At 39.1% G+C, this 16,775-nt stretch overlaps 1 protein-coding gene across 4 annotated transcripts in view; it reads left to right on the forward strand.

Annotated features, from left to right (window-relative positions):
* Positions 1–16,775, forward strand: part of CSMD3 (CUB and Sushi multiple domains 3) — a 756,594-nt gene that overhangs the window by 189,743 nt on the left and 550,076 nt on the right. The window lies entirely within an intron of this gene.

Genomic DNA, 16,775 nt, shown 5'->3' on the forward strand with positions numbered 1-16,775 from the left:
CATAGCTACCTCCAAAGATTTCATGTTGTTAAACTACCACTTCAGTTTCATATGAAAATCTAAAGCAAACCAAAATAGCAAATGAAGATAAATGAACTGATTAAGTCACAGACACTTCTAGCAGGTAGGTAAACAGTCAACACATAATTTTCAAGGTCTCGTAACAGCCCCCCCAGAGGCTGCAAATCTTGGTGCAATTTATTTTGTAACACTATAGATTAAAAATTCAGAAAACAATTGACAGTATTTAATGTGAACAAATATTTGACAAGCAAAGTAGAACTGTCCAGACTGAAGCCTTTTGTAGAATCTGGAAATGAGGAGTGCATAAAAACTGTTTTGCAGAGCTGGCTAATGAGGATGAGTATGAAGGTCCATCTAAGTATAAGACTGAAGTACAGCCTGCCCAAAAGAAAGCAAGGAATTCAGGACAGCCCTGTCTTGAGGTCACAGGCATCAGGCAATTATTTGCAAGTGCCTGAAGAGCTGGTATGTGCTGTGTTTCAGGACAACTCCATTGATAGCAATTCTGTGTATGATGGGGTGTTTTTCATACATGAAGCAAGTCTAACACTTTGTACATGCATATGTGTATACGCAGGTTATTTCTTTTACTAAATATGCAGATAAATGCATAAAAATGAGAGTATTCTCACTAAGCTTCTATACAAAAAGAAATGCTGCATTGTTTGTGCAGATTGTCTTGACACCAAATGTGTTAGATGGCTGCGTTCAATTCCGCTTGAGTAGATTTAGGAGGTGTTTTACAGGGTCATTTGGAATATTGTGTACAATATTGCTTCTTAAAATTTGGATTGCTTTCTATTTATACTATTTAATTCATTATTTCTATATTTTATATATTTATACATATATTTATATATTTAAACTTTGTGTAACTGTAGAATTGGTGTAAGTCAACCTAAAACATTACTTTCTCCTGTGTAGGGTAGTTGCATGTTACATTATCTTCCTTTTCTTTATGAAATGTATCCTCTGTACTTCTCTGGCAATATAAGCGTGGTATTAAGTGAAGAGTTGTGCTTAAAAACATAAAACAAGTTGTAGCTAGACAATTAGGAAGCCTTGCATTATTTGATCACCCGTTCCCTAGAGGATTCTATCCAGCACACTGGCAGGGTTTCTATGGAAACAACAACCCTATTAAAACCTCCAAGAAGTCCTGTCTTTCTCCAGTTTCTCCCCCCTGCCTCTTTTTTAGCTAGTTTGTATTGTGCATAAGTGTTTCATTTCAAATGGTGCAATAAATGGAAGAATTTAATCCCCTCATTAAATGGAATATATTGCTTTCCATAATAAGCTCTGAAATTCCGTGGACCAAATGTGTTGCTCTCCTAATTTTAGGCAGTTTCACATTAGAGGGAATATGGCTTTTCCTTTACTGAGGGTGAAAGAGGAAAAGTGACCAAGATCGCTATTTTTCTGTCATACATATTTTTTCTAGTGGTTTAAAAAAAAAAAAAAAAAAAAAAAGAAGGAAAAAAAAAATACAAGTGCACTTCCATGGCATGTGACTTATATCAGCTTACTAACTTGTTTACTCCATCTCTGAATTTCCATAGTTCTTAAATAGTACTAAGACTCAGAGTGTGGGGTTTTTTTCTTGGACTGAAATGTTTGCATTTAAACATTTCTGCTGGGCTCTGAACTATGTGTATGCAATTGAGACGTTTGATGGCAACTGCAGAGAACTCATATTTGCAAAAACATATTTTTTAGCTGAGAGAACATTTTAATGAAAGATTCATTCAACAGGATAGCAATAAATGCATTGTTAAATCTATCTTTGTAATGCAAATGAAGCTGTGTTATCTTACTAATTGAAGCATCATATTCTGTTACGGGATTTAGGAAAAATAAGCATTTAAGGAAGTCTGCTTCTTTTTTCATAGCTTCTTGCATTTCTCAAATGTGCATTTCTTCTCATGATAATTCATTTTCATATTATGTGAGCAATTCACATAACCACCACTTAATATTTTTAATTCATTTTATGGTAGTTCTCAAAACATTTAGAACTTAGAAAGGCTGTTAAATGACCAAAGAATTAAAAAGCTTCCTGTAAGCTCAACTTAAGTGAAAGTACAAAACAGAGTGGTTTTTAGCTGGATTTGGAATAGGCAGGATGTGAGGGATTCCTTCAGCCATCTTCAGTATAGAAGTCTACATGTTGATTAGTTGTCCGGACTACATTTAAGGCCACAAGAGAGAATAAAACACTTCTAGTCTGTCTAATGTTCACTGCTAAAATAAATCATAGAATCATGACATCACGTAGGTTGGAAGGGGCCTCTGGAGGCCTCTATTCCAACCTTCTGCTCAAAGCAAGGTCAATTACAAGAAGTTGCTTGGGGCCATGTCTAGCTGACTTTTGACTGCCTCTGGGCCTCTGTTCCAGAGTCTGACCTCACTCATAAAAAATTTATTTTTCCTTATATTGAATCAGAATTTCCCACATTCCAGCTTGGTTCATTCTCTCTTATCCTTTCACTGTGTATCTTTTAGAAGAAACCAGCTCCATTTTCTCTGTACTTTCCTATTAGGCAGTTGAAGACAACAGTAAGATCTCCCCCAAATCTTCTCTGCTCCAACATGAACAGATGCAGTTCTTTCAGCTTCTCCTCATGTCATATGCTCCAGACCCCAAATCACCTTGGCAGCCCTCTACTTGACTTAGTCCAGTATGCCCACGTCTTTCCCATTGTGGTGGGTTGACCCCGGCTGGACACCAGGTGCCCACCAAAGCCGCTCTATCACTCCCCTCCTCAGCTGGACAGGGGAGAGAAAATAATGTAACAAAAGGCTCATGGGTCGAGATAAGGACAGGGAGGGATTACTGAGCAATTACCATCACGGGCAAAATAGACTCTACTTAGGGGCTCAGGGAGATTAACTTAATTTATTACTGATCAAACCAGAGTAGGGCAATGAGAAACAACACCAAATCTTAAAACACTTTCTCCCCACCCCTCCCTTTTCCCCGGGCTTAATTTTACTCCTGATTTTTTTCTACCTCCTCCCTGCCAGTGGTGCAGGGGGATGGGGAATGAGGGTTGTGGTCAGTTCATCACACGTTGTCTTTGCCACTCCTTCCTCCTCAGAGGGAGCATTCCTCACTCTTCCCCTGCTCCGGTGTGGGGTCCCTCCCACGGGAGACAGTCCTTCATGAACTTCTCCACTGTGAGTCCTTTCTGCAGGCTGCAGTTCTTCATGAAATGCTCCAGCGTGGGTCCCTTCCACAGGGTGCAGTCCTTCAGGAACAGACTGCTCCAGCGTGGGTCCCCCGTGGGGTCACAAGTCCTGACAGCAAAACTGCTCCAGCGCGGGCTCCTCTCTCCGAGTCCACAAGTCCTGCCTGGAGCCTGCTCCAGTGCGGGCTTCCCACAGGGTCACAGCCTCCTTCGGGCATCCCCCTGCTCCAGTGTGGGGTCCTCCCCAGGCTGCAGGTGGATATCTGCTCCACCATGGACCTCCATGGGCTGCAGGGGGACAGCCTGCCTCACCATGGTCTTCCCCACAGGCTGCAGGGCAATCTCTGCTCCGGCACCTGGAGCACCTCCTCCCCCTCCTCCTTCACTGACCTGGGGGTCTGCAGGGTTGTTTCACATGTTCTCACTCCTCTCTCCCAGCTGCAATTGCAGTTGCACAGGTTTTTATTTCCCCCTCTTAAATATGTTGTCCCAGAGGTGCTACCATTGTCGCTGATTGACTTGACCTTGGCCAGCAGCTCTATCGGCCATAGGGGAAGCTTCTAGCAGCTTCTCACAGAAGCCACCCCTGTAGCCCCCCTGCTACCAAAACCTTGCCATGTAAACCCAATACACCCATACTGGACTTTTAAATTCAATATGGTACACCTTAAAAGTGCCTATTTCTCATAAATTATTATGAAAAGAGCCTAAGGTGACTAGCTCAAATATAGAAGCCTACTATGTATGTATATCAAAAGTTAGGTGAGATGTCCAGTTGTGTAAGTTAAGTGGATTCTGCAAATGGAAAGAGAAGGAAACTGCTGGAAAAATCTCTCTCTAAGTACCAGGCTATGAATAAGGAGAAACATGAAAGAAGATAAGAGATAGTAGGCAAGAAGATTCTGAGAAATGGAACAGACAATTTTGACGTTGTTAATGGAAAAAAAGCCACGACTCAAAGATGGGACAGAAGATAAAATAATGCATTAAAAAATACAGTGATTATAGGGTGTTGATGAAAGGACCAAAAGAGGTCAAAGACGAGGCACTGATGGGGGAATGGAGAAGGTGTACAAAAGAATATAAATATATACATCTGGAAACAATCTTAATTTTTCCCAGAGCAACAGCTACTTGTATGTTTCCTTATATGTATATGAATGTTTTGAAAAAAAAACCCAAACTTTTGAATATTAATGTATAAGTCTACATTTTCTTTTTCCCTGTCAGATAGCATATGATCACATTGAGAGGCTGCTGCTTTTCATTTGCTATAACCATTGTAGTGTGTTCTGCCAAAAATGGTACATTCCCCCTTGCAGAATTCAGTTGAAGATTTTCAGTGTGGCAAGAAGAAAAACATGAAAATTATCTTGTCCACAAACTAACAGACTGAATGGCAAGCAATCTAATTGTATTAGAGAGGCTTGTAAGGATTTTTTGATTACAGCATAATATGTTAATAAAAAGAAAGTAAAAAAATCCAGCAAGATAAACTTCATAAATCTGCTTCATTTTTAATGATCAAATATTATATATTTACTAGAAAAGTCTAACAGTCTTCTTATATATTTTTCATCTGTCCCCCAAATAATATTAATAAAGATAAAAGTACTGACTATATTATTTAATTATATATAGATAATATTTGTTTATAAAATACATAAATATATATATTTATATAAAAGCTATAATGAAGTCATTTTCTATATGTATCCATGATCTTGTGGTATTATTTTTGAAGTAATTTAGTTCACTCATATTTCTGAAGTGACATGCCACAGGCTGAGAATTGCATTTTTGAGTTTTCACAAAGTGTAACATTTTAATCTTAATTTTTAGTAATTTCTGTACAAGTATATGAAATTCCTGAATCAGAGAATGGGAAGAAAGTAGAACATGGTCCCAAGTAGTAGTCATCCTCATTTAGCTGAGGTTATTGTAGAATGAGAGAAATATAACCACTTATAGAAACAACTTGGGTTTAAAATATGAGAAAAAAGTAATTAATAGAGCTGTAAGTATCAAGGATTATTCAACATTTAATCAACATAAAGTATGAAAATTATTTAGTTCTATTCAGCCACAGCTGTAGTCCTTCAAAAACAAGCAAACAAAAAACCAAGGTAAAAATCATTATTTTCTGTGGTGGTTGTTGGCTGTAGCACAAAAAAGTAATAAAAATATTGAGCAGTAGAACTTACAAAACTTGGTTCTCTGGTGCTTTCCCTTCTGTGGATTTTCAGTGCCTAATAGCATGATTGTATTCACACTCCAGTATTTTCTGCAATGGGAGCAGTAATTTATCTCTATCCAGCTGCCTATTTTCATGAAAATCTTAGCAATGCTTTTCAAAATGTGTTTTTACTGCAAAATTTGATTAAAGTTAGGCTATAGATTCAAAAGCTGCTGGAGTGAGAAGAAGCCAAGCTGAAATTCTTAGTGTTTGTATAATCAATTCAGCATTGAGTTTCAACAGTGCAGTCCTGGGCTTCTCTTGCATTTTGCTATACAAGTAATCATATGCTCTATGTTCTCCTAAGTATAATGTTTAATTTATATGACAATAATTTATGCTGTTGTTGAATTATTTAACTTTCAGATAGTCTGCGTTGTAATGTAAGGAACGTGTTTTTCTTTGATTTTAACTGTTACACTGACATCATGATGAAAATAGCATGTTATGCATTTTATTACTGTATTACTACATTGTGTGCGTTGAGAATTGTAACTTAATGTAAATATTCTGGCAGCCAATGAATTATATGAATTTTCTCAGCCGATTTGTTTTTTCTTGCTGATTTTCTTTGCTGTTCCTGCACTGAAGATGCCCAGACACATAACTGGAATTTGTGTTGTGTCAACATTGATATTAATACCCGATTCATTTTAGAATTAATCTTTTAAAGTTCTTTTTATAAGAAATTTAGCATGCTGACCTAGGTTTTTTTCCCCTATGTAACTCTAAACACCTTTACTGCATAAAAATCTTGCTTTACTAAATCCTGTGTAATGCCATTGGTCTAGATGGAATTACAAAATCTGTCCATTGGTACACATACCATCCCATCATCTTCATAGGCAATATGATCTAGCAAGTATTGGATGAGAAGTGTTGCAACTGAATATATAAATATGCCCACATGTATATATCAGGGAGTTAGAGTCTGTTGTCATGGAGTATTTAGAAAACTGACAAATCAAACCAGATTTAAACTTTAAAACTGAATTTTACTAAATCCACATATTAACAGCACACTTTGTGCAAACAGTTAGTTCTCACATATTATTAATTAGCATCATTATTTATACAAACTATTAAGTCTTGAAAACGTATCCTTGCCAGTCATTCTCATATAATGGTCAGAACATTAGCTTGTGCTTATCTTGCAACCTTTTTTTACTTGGATGCCTCGAGTGTGCAGCTACAAACATCTTTGCCCCTTTGGTGATCACATTGCTCACATACTTCTCAAAAATGTTTGTGTATTGTGTCTTTCTATGGCATCACAACATCACAAAAATGTTTATGTACTACTAGTTATACTGTTACAATGGTTACACTGTTTCAGTGCGCTTACTTATATTGGGTTTCAAGGTAAGTACATATTAATTATATCCTGATTAATGCACTTCTAATTTATATGTATCATAGATCTCTGCTCTAGCTACAGCAGCTGGAGGGAAAAAAAATGAAAAAGGAATTCTAGCTCTCTCACTGACTTCCCATCTGGTGTGAAGTTGGTGATACTGAGTTAAGACGTCCATATTCATTCTCTTTTGATATTTATTTCACCCAGACACTTCAATAGCAAGATTCCATTGTATTCTGATATTCCATTTTCAACATTCTATAAATAAATAATGACGGATTATTACCTATCGTAGCAGGATGCCATAAATCCTGATTTTAATTACCTTTATTGGGAGACCACTTTGGCAGCAACAATATGTATTCAGCTTTTTTAATACCTTGAAAAGGTTTTAAACTTAATAAGAAAGAGGATACTTCACAAGAGTTTATAACACAGAATAGTTTAGTGTCTTGTATTTTGAAACACTGTAGCCTTTCAATAGGAGGAGTACTTTATGTCTGCAATTCAAACTAAAACCAATGTGAGCTAGGGTATGAAACTTCTTACCTGGTGTACTGTGTTCAGCTGGTATGGAGTTAGTTTTCTTCATAGCAGCCCCTATGGCGTCTGTTTTAGATTTGTGACCAAATCAGCGTGGGTAACACACCAATGTTTTAGCTATTGCTGAATAGTGCTTACACAGCATCAAGAACTCCTCCTCTGTTTCTCACTGCCCCTACCTCCCCCAGCAATTAGGCTGGGGGTGGACAAGAGGCTGGGAGAAGACACAGCTGAGACAGCTGACCAAAGAGCTATTCCACACCTTATAATGTCATGCTGAGCAATAAAACTGAGGGGAGAGGGCAGAGTTTTTTCCAAGTAGCCATTGCTTAAGGACTGACTTGGCACTGGACAGTGAGTTGCATCACTTATTGTTTGTTGGTTGTTTTTATTTCCTTCCCTTTCCTCCTGCCACTTTCACTTACTAAACTCTCTTTTGAAAGAAGAAGCTTTCTCACTTCTGCCCTTCTAATCCTCTCCCCTATCCCACTGGAGGCAAGTGAGTGAGAGACCAGGTGAAGGCTGACCTGCCAGCTGGGGTCAACCCACCACACCTGGTTAGGTCATTGAAAGTTTGGAATCTAATGTTTTTGTTAATTTGTAAAGCTCATTTTTACTTAATATGTGCAAAATAAAGACTGAGAGGCCATTAATGGCTATCAATGCCAAAAGGCGGCCATCAATTATATGGCCATCAATGCCATAAGAACATGCATCAGCAGCATGTGTAGCACATACCCTGTTTGAGGATGAATAGGGGAATAAAGGATGAATATGGCAATAAAGAGAAGCTTTTTCAGAATTCCTTTCTGTGTTCTCTCAGGAAGGTGGTTTACTGTAAGGTCTGTCATCATGGACTTCAGAGCTTTAATTCTGAGATTGATATCTCTCTAGATACTTGCTCTTCAACTCAGCTCTATTTCAGTCTGGGACGTGCCTGTAACAACTGTAGTCATACAGTTACATAGAGAGTGCTGTGACCGATAATATTAACAAAAGTATCGCAACGTCCTTATTTGAAAACAGCACTGGAAAGATGTATGTCATTTTTTATTTTGATTAGCTCAGTTCTGCTATCATTGCTTTTTTCAAAAGATCATTATTCCATGCTTTGGCATATATTTAAGTCCTGGTAATTGAAATTTTGTAATTTTTAGTAACTGATAACAAGCTACTGAAAATAGAAGATAAACACTTGGACCATGATCCAATCACTTTCTAAGTTTGAAGGGAAGTAGTAAAATGGACACCAAACTGGGATTTTAGGTTGACTGGTACACATTCAGTGTAATTTTCCAGGAAGAATTCTATAATGATTTTGGGCACATATCTTTAATGTTTTGGATTCCCGTCATAAACCAGAATGGCTCTGAAGATGCCATTACTACCTGTTGAGTAAATTATGTGTGAAATAAGAAGGGTGCATATTGTAGGCCTTAATGGCTCTAAAGGCATGGCTCTTAAAAAGAACTGTTGTGTATAACTTTTTTGATTATGATGAAGGGACAAAACACATAGATATAAAGAACGTGTGTGTATTTACTGTGGAATTTGTCGTGGGGGGGAAAGGAATACCAAAAAACATAACTTGCCAGAGCTCAATCTTTTAAGCAGAACAACAGAGGGATAGATGTGTCAGGGTAAAGCTTTTATCTTACTCATACTGACATACAGTGTGATTACCACTCCAGAGAGGATTTCAGTTAAGGCCAGGAAGGCAATGCTCACTCCAGCCAGTCTCAGTGCTGGTGCTCATGCACAGTGGCTCGGCTTCAACACAGAATGGTTCCACTGCAGGCAAACGTTTCCATCAGATCTCTACAGACAAGGGTCTTTGTAGTGAATCAGATCAGTACACAGTGACCTACACCATACACCTTTCCACCAGTTTCTGGTATTGTTCTCCTGACAGCTGTTGAACTGTGGCCAGTGCCAAGACTTATTACACTCTTGTTTACACTAACCTGTTTGCCATTGTTCGCTACAGTCTCCACAGTACTCAGCTCTTGACCTAGGTGAGGGCATAATATTCCCATGTCACAGAATCACAGAAACAGACAGTGCCTGAGACTAGAAGGCACCTCTGGATATAATCTAGTCCAACTTTCCTGCTCAAAGCAAGGACACCTGGAATGGGGTGCTCAGGACCATGTCCAGTCAGGTTTTGAGTATCTGTAAGTATTGAGATCCCACAGCATCCCTGAACAACCTGTTCGAGTGTTCAATCAACCTTACAGTGGAAAAAAAAAAATAAATCTTGTGTTTAAAATGTATTTCTTCTATTTCAGCTTGTGCCAAATTTCCTCTTGTCCTTTCACTTGATACCACTGAGAAGAGCCTGGCTCCATCTTCTTTACTCCCTCATCAAGTATTTATGCACATTGATAAGATCCCCCTTGAACCTTCTCTATCCCAGGCTGAACAGTCCCAGCTCTCTCACATTCTCCCCATATGTCGGGCACTCCAGTCCCTTAATCATCTTTGTGGCTCTTTGCTGGACTCTCTTTAGTATGTCCATATCTCTCATACTGGGGATCCCAGCACTGGACACGGTACTCCAGATGCGAGGTAACTGGCCACTAGCTGGACTTTATGCTGCTTCATGCACTTCACCCTACTTTAAGCCCAGCTGTTCAGTCAGTTTTCAATACACTTCACTGACTCTTTATCTACCCCATATTTTATCAGTTTGTCTATGAGGTTGTTATGGGAGACATTGTTAAATGCTTTGCCAGAGTGAAGATAATACCCGTGGCTCTCCCCTCATCTACAATGTCAGTAAAATCATTGTAGATAGCTATCTCATTGGCTCAGTATTTCTCCTTACCTTAACGAATCAAGGCTGACTACTTCCAGTCTCCTTTTTGTCCTTCATATGTTTCAAAATGGTTTCCAGAAGGGTTGGTTCTGTTAACTTCCCAGTGATTGAAGTGAGACTGAAGAGCTGGTAGCTCCCTGAATCCCCTCTCTTGCTCTTCTTGAAGATAGGAGTGTCTTATTCTTTCTTCCAGTCCTCAGTCACCACAACCTTTCAGTGATAATTGACAGTGGTGTCACAGTGACATTGGTCAGCTCGTGGGTGCATCCCACCAGATCCTGTGGACTTACATATGATCAGTTTGTTTAAATGTTCCCTAGATTGATCCTCCATCATCGAGGTTAATTCTTGCTTGCTTCAGACTTTCCTACTGGTCTGGAATTCCTGAAGGCAAGTCTTACTGAGGCAAAAAAAGCATTGAGTACTTTGGCCTTTTCCATGCCTTTTGTCACAAAGATCCCCTGCCCCATTAGCAGAAGGCTCACGTTTTCTGTAGTCCTTCTTTTGCTGCTGATATGCTTGTAGAAAGTAAAGACACCTGTGTTTGGAATTTGTTGTCAGTGCACTGTATCAAACTTGTGGATTGCTTGTGATCTCTGTGTTGTCCCTTCAGCAGATCTCAGGGTGGTGCAAGTCCCTAAGTGGACCAGGGCCTGCAAATGTGAGGCTTCTTCCAGTTGTTTGGAGGCTTCATCTACTTCTTCCCCCATCATCTCTCTGCTGTCATTCCTACTTTAAAGCTGTCCTCACCAGGTTGGCCAGCTGGCTGGCAGAGATACTTTCGCTTCACCTCTTGGATCCCATCTCTTCCAAGCAGTTCTCAATCCTCAGACATGGTCCCATTGCCATACAGCTAAATTCCCATTGTCCACATCTGCTGTGTAACCACTTGTTGACCAACAGGATCTGTTCACTCCCACCCCCCCACTTTCCTGTTATTGGCAGGACTGAGGGAAAAAAACACCTGAGCCCGCACTCAGCCCTTGACTCTCACCCCAGGGTTGTGTAGCCATGCTTGATATTTTCCAGGTCTCCCCTTGCAGTATTAGTGCCCACATGGAAAAGCAGCAGTGGTCTGCAGGCCAGAGAAGCCTCAGCAGTGTCTGGGATCTGAGCCTCTGACAAGCACCAAACCTCCCTTGATGACAGGTCAGCAGGTGGAGGCCTCCATCCCCCACAACAGGGAGTCTCCCACTACTGTCATTTGCCACTTCCTCCTGGTTCTGCTGCAGAGCTCAGGCTCAGCTCGCTTGAGTGCTTTGTTGAACACAGGTCCCAGCTCCTCATCTTCTACCAGGGCACTGACCTACTCTGTAGCTGTAGAGCTGCAGGAAGAGCAGGAGCTGTCCTCCTGGTGTCCAAAGTCACAAGCTTCCAGCCTTCATCATCATGGAGTCTCCGTTTCCTTGTGGTACTAAAAAGGTAATGGTAGCAGCAAAGTTAATGAGGTTTCTCTGCATTCATTAGGTGATTTGGTCTATTATCTACCATTAAATCACTACTCAATCAGATGAAAAATAATTCGTCTGCATATACCTTGTGTGTTCCTTTTTGCCAACAAGAAGGTTTTGAGTGTAACAATAAAACCATCCAGTGGTGGGATGAGATATGAGTGGCAGAAGCATTTGGATACAGGAAGGAGGTATATTCAACTTCTACTTGAAAAACTTTGTACATCCCTCAAGCAGAACACTGAAACTCATTTCTAAATGTTTCTGTGGTGTAAAAATCTTTTCCTTCAAGTTCTGATTTTAGTTTTCCAAATTTGAACATGTCTGTGAACTTTTCAAATGCAAGCAGACGTAATGTAAGTTTGATAAATTTTGGCAAACAAGGTAACTGAGCTGCCAAAGCAGTCATCATAAATTGGCTGAGAAAATATCTTCATAAGAGGTTAAGTCCTGTTTCTCTGTTCTGGCAAAGCAGTAGTTACAGATCACATTCAGAAGTGCTGAATTTTAAGATCTCTGCATAATTAAGCAACTACAGAAATCTTGACTCTGAAATCTTGAAAACATTTTGTAATCCTTAGGCATTTTGTGCTGGGATAAAAAGGCAGATTCTTTTAGATATGTAACATTTCAGGAGTAAAGAGATCACAAATGTGCACATAAATTGTGGTTCCTGCTTTGCATGGTGCGCGGTAAAAATACACCCTGTTGTTTAGCTGTTTTATAAACTGGAGCATATGGAATTGTACATGTCAGAAAGATATTTTGATGAACATTTGCAAAATGCATTTTAAGCTGCATGTGCCTTGTAATCCAGCTGTCATGAGGCCAGAAGGTTCAAAGGTCTAGACAATGAAAATTATGACAGACTCTTATCCCACTAAGGTCCTATACTGAATGTAATGTAGAAAATTAGTAAGAGTTTATTGCATGATGGTTTACATAGAAAGAGATTCAAGTGGTCTCATTTGACAATTTTTATAGCAAAGATAAAAATGATTGAAGATGTATGCATTGCAATCCTTTCTCCATCGGATGGTGTAAAACTTAAAAGTTGACGCACTTGTTCTGAGAAAAAAAATACAACTTTCAATATCAGACCAAGAGAGTTGAAAATAAAACAAAGGCAAGTATTCTTTTTTTCCCTGACCTTGCTCTAGATATTCTACTAGATTATGTTCAGGGAAGTTTAAAAATTAGAAAGTTAATTCAGACAATACACATTCCTCTTTTTAATTTTTCAATTTGTTTGGTTGTTGTTATTCTTTCCGATCTCTAAGCTATCATACAAATGATAGGAGAACTTATTTGGGGACCCAAGAAGGTTATCAAATCCAACACCCCTCTCAAATCTGACTTTAAAGGCAGATATATTTGATTAAGGTCTTGTTCAGCTCACTTTTGAAAATCTCCAAAGATGGAAGTTCCACAGCCTCTCCAGGTAACCTGATATCACAATTAACCTCTCAAATAGCATTTTTTTTTTTTATTCCTGATGTCTAAATGGAATATCCTAATCTACAATTTGTGATGATTGTCTCTTGTCTCTTTGCTGTGCACCCTGGAAAAAAGTCTGACTCCATCTTTTCCATAGCTTCCTTTTAGGTAGTAAAAGATTGGATGTTCTACCCAAATAAGGCAAAATTATTGAAATCTTTTAAACCGTATATTCTTTACTGTATATTTAAACATATTTTTCTTTCTGAAACTGCTTCCAAATAGCATAATTCTTATCAATGAAATTTAAAATAAAGAAGGTTTTTTACAAGTATAATAAACATCCTTTACAGCAGTATCTCATAGGTATAAACACTTCTTTAAAGACACATTGTTACACTTGAAATCGTTATGGATGAAGAGGAAGCATATCTTGTATATAAGTAAAGCCAAGAATTTGTTGCTAGTATAATGTAAATCTTAATAGTTTAATCATTATTAGTCTGGACGTAATTGTTTCAGAAAAGGAAAGAATAAAAATGCACTTAGAACTGTTATACAATGGCTTGAGTATGTCAGTGCCCATAATGAAATAAGCCTGCAAATAAACCTTCCAACTCACAAATTTCAGTGTCACAGAGTCAGCTAAGGATTTGGTCCCACCTTATGGGTATAGTTGCAGATTAGGTAAAGAAATCATACGGTACCTATTATTCAGGTCTTGACACATCCAAATTTGTCCCATAACTCTTAAGTGTGTTAGAACAGGTAAGTTAGAGTGTTGAAAAAGAAGACACATTTTACTGTCCACTCAGTATTAAGACTCTTTTCACCATGATTTACACAGGTATGAATGAAGCTGCCTAAGGCAGGAGTATGGCTGTACTAGGTTTCCTCTATATGTCACTACAGAAAAGAAGATACTTCCTGTGGACAAGCCTCATATTGACTATAGGGAGATTTTATTCTTATCTCTAAACCCAAGGGAAGTATAAAGTGATTGTTCATAGCTAGTAGTGGTTTCAGCTGGGATAGAGTTAATTGTCTTCCTAGTAGCTGGTATAGTGCTATGTTTCTGAGTCAGGTATGAGAAGAATGTTGATAACACACTGATGTTTTCAGTTGTTGCTAAGTAATGTTTAGCCTAAAGTCAAGGATTTTCCAGCTTCTCATGCCCAGCCAGCAAGAAAGCTGGAAGGGCACAAGAGGTTGGCACAGGACACAGCCAGGGCAGCTGACCCAAAGTGGCCAATGGGGTATTCCATACCATGTGACATCACATCTAGTATATAAACTGGGGGAAGTGGGGGTGGGGGGATAGCTGCTCGGGGACTAACTGGGCATCAGTCAGTGGATGTTGAGCAATTGCATTGTGCATCACTTGTATATTCCAATCCTTTTAGTATTACTGTTGTCATTTTATTAGTGTTATCACTATCATTATTAGTTTCTTCTTTTCTGTTCTATTAAACCAATCTTATCTCAACCCATGAGTTTTACTTCTTTTCCCAATTCTCTCTCCCATCCCACTGGGTAGGGGGGAGTGAGTGAGTGGCTGCGTGGTGCTTAGTTGCGGGCTGGGGTTAAACCACGACAATAGCTTAAGTGTCTCTCTTCGGTAAAGGCATGATCTGGACCCAAGATAGTAAGATTTTATGAAGGCATGTGTATTTCTTTGCCTAAGTCTTATTTTTTTTTGCTTTTGCATATCTCAAATGTGTGAGTTGTTGATGCTCTGAGATGCTTTGATGCTTTTTTTGAGGTAAGTCACATAAGAACAACTTGTAAGATTTAAGAGTTGTCAACTGACAACTCTCACTTAAGGTTAAAATGTGTCCATCATACAGTTTTGTCAAATATTTCTGTCTTTTGTATATTCAGGAATTTTTGAGAAACGATAAATTTTTCTAACAGGTACATGTCAACTTAACTGTAAATTGATTTTTTAGGCAACAATATAAATTCTGTGAAATTCTAATCAGGTATTATTAATAAATGAATTTAAAGCTTAAAATTGGTAACATGATGTACCTGATAATAAAATAGACATTAGTAATTTTTATGATACAAATCAAAAGAAACCTAAAAGGCCATTGTTTTATTGAAATTTCAACTTTGATTTCATATTACTATTTCATTGAAACTCTAAAAAAAAAATAAATCTATGCTTTGTTGGGTTTCATCAAAAAAAGTCTGATTTTTTTTTTCCTAATCTAGGCAACTTGGTAATATTTGTCAAAATGGAATTCAGAAATTGAAATATTTAAATATTTATTGAAATATATGAGTTTTTTTCAGAAGCGTAGCTTTTGAGATGGCAAGGAGGAACTTCAACTGGGGATGAATCAATAACACATTTTGAAGCAGTCTAAAAGCAGAAGTGATTTGTAGTAAAGCAGTTCAAGGATGGAGTTTGAGTGACATTTGAATCTCTGAAATTGTATGTCTACAGACCTCTCTAGGCAATCTGTTCCACTTCTTGATTGTTCTTATCATGAAAAAGTTTCCCTGTGAAACTCTCTTCAGGCTCATTGCCTCTTGTTCTCCATGTACCACTGCAAATAACTTGCCTCTGTCATCTCAATAGCCTCCCTGTGGACTGCTGTAAGGCCCCCCTGAAGCTGCTTCATCTCTGGACTGAACCAGCCCTGTTTCCTCAGTCTCCTCAGCACTCCAGTCCCAACAACCCTGTTGATCCTTTGCTGAATTCACTCCAGTTTATCCATGTCTTTTCTGTCTCCTTTTTTGGGGGGGGGAGGAGGGGTGGTGGTTGCGCAAAATTGTATGCTGTATTCTAGAAGCTATCAAAACCAAAACAGTGATAGGATTTTAGACAGGATTTAAAAATAGATCTCTGCCTTCCAACATGACTCTGAAACCCACACCTTTCTCTTCAGCCTGCTCCCACTTCAAAAACTTTTAGCAGTTTCTTGCACTGAAACAAACTCCTCAAACTCAGACCTAAGTTTTTATTTTCCACCCTCTGGTATGGCTGTATGCTGTGCATTCCTGTATTATCTTCACCTCTGCAGTGGGTTGATCTTGGCTGGCTGCCAGATGCCCACCAAGCCGTTCCCTCAGTCTCCCTCCTGAACAGGATAGCAAGACAATATAGATGGTAAAGCTCATGGATTGAGATAAGGACAAGAAGATCACTTATCAATTACCATCACAGACAAAAAGACTCAACTTTGGGAAGATTAATTTAATTTATTACCAATTAGAAATAGAGCATGATAGTGAGAAACAAAGACAAAATTAAAACACCCCCCTCCCCCCTCCTTCTTCCCAGGCTTAACTTCACTCCTTCATCCCTGACTCTTCTACCTTCTCCTCGTGGAGTGACACAGGGGGACAGGGAACGGGGGTTTTGGTCTGTCCATAAGACTTCTCTGCCCCTCCCTCCTCTCACACTTTTTCTGTGCTCCAGCATGGCGTCCATCCCAGTCCTTCAAAAACTGCTCCAACATGAGTCCTTCTCACAGGCTGCAGTTCTTCAAGAACTGGTCCAGTGTGGGTTGTTTCCATAGGGTACAGTCCTTCAGGAACGAACTGCTCCTGTGTGGGCTATTCTCCATGGGCCACAGTTCCTGTTAGGAGAACCTGCTCCAGCGTGGGCTCTCCACAGGTTGCAGCTTCCCTCAGGGCTTATCCACCTCCTGCAGCATGGGGTCTTCTACAGGCTGCAGTGTGGATTATCTGCTCCACTGTGATCCTCCAT

This window comes from Aquila chrysaetos, chromosome 4 (assembly GCF_900496995.4).
Source record: "Aquila chrysaetos chrysaetos chromosome 4, bAquChr1.4, whole genome shotgun sequence".
Lineage (NCBI taxonomy): Eukaryota > Metazoa > Chordata > Aves > Accipitriformes > Accipitridae > Aquila > Aquila chrysaetos.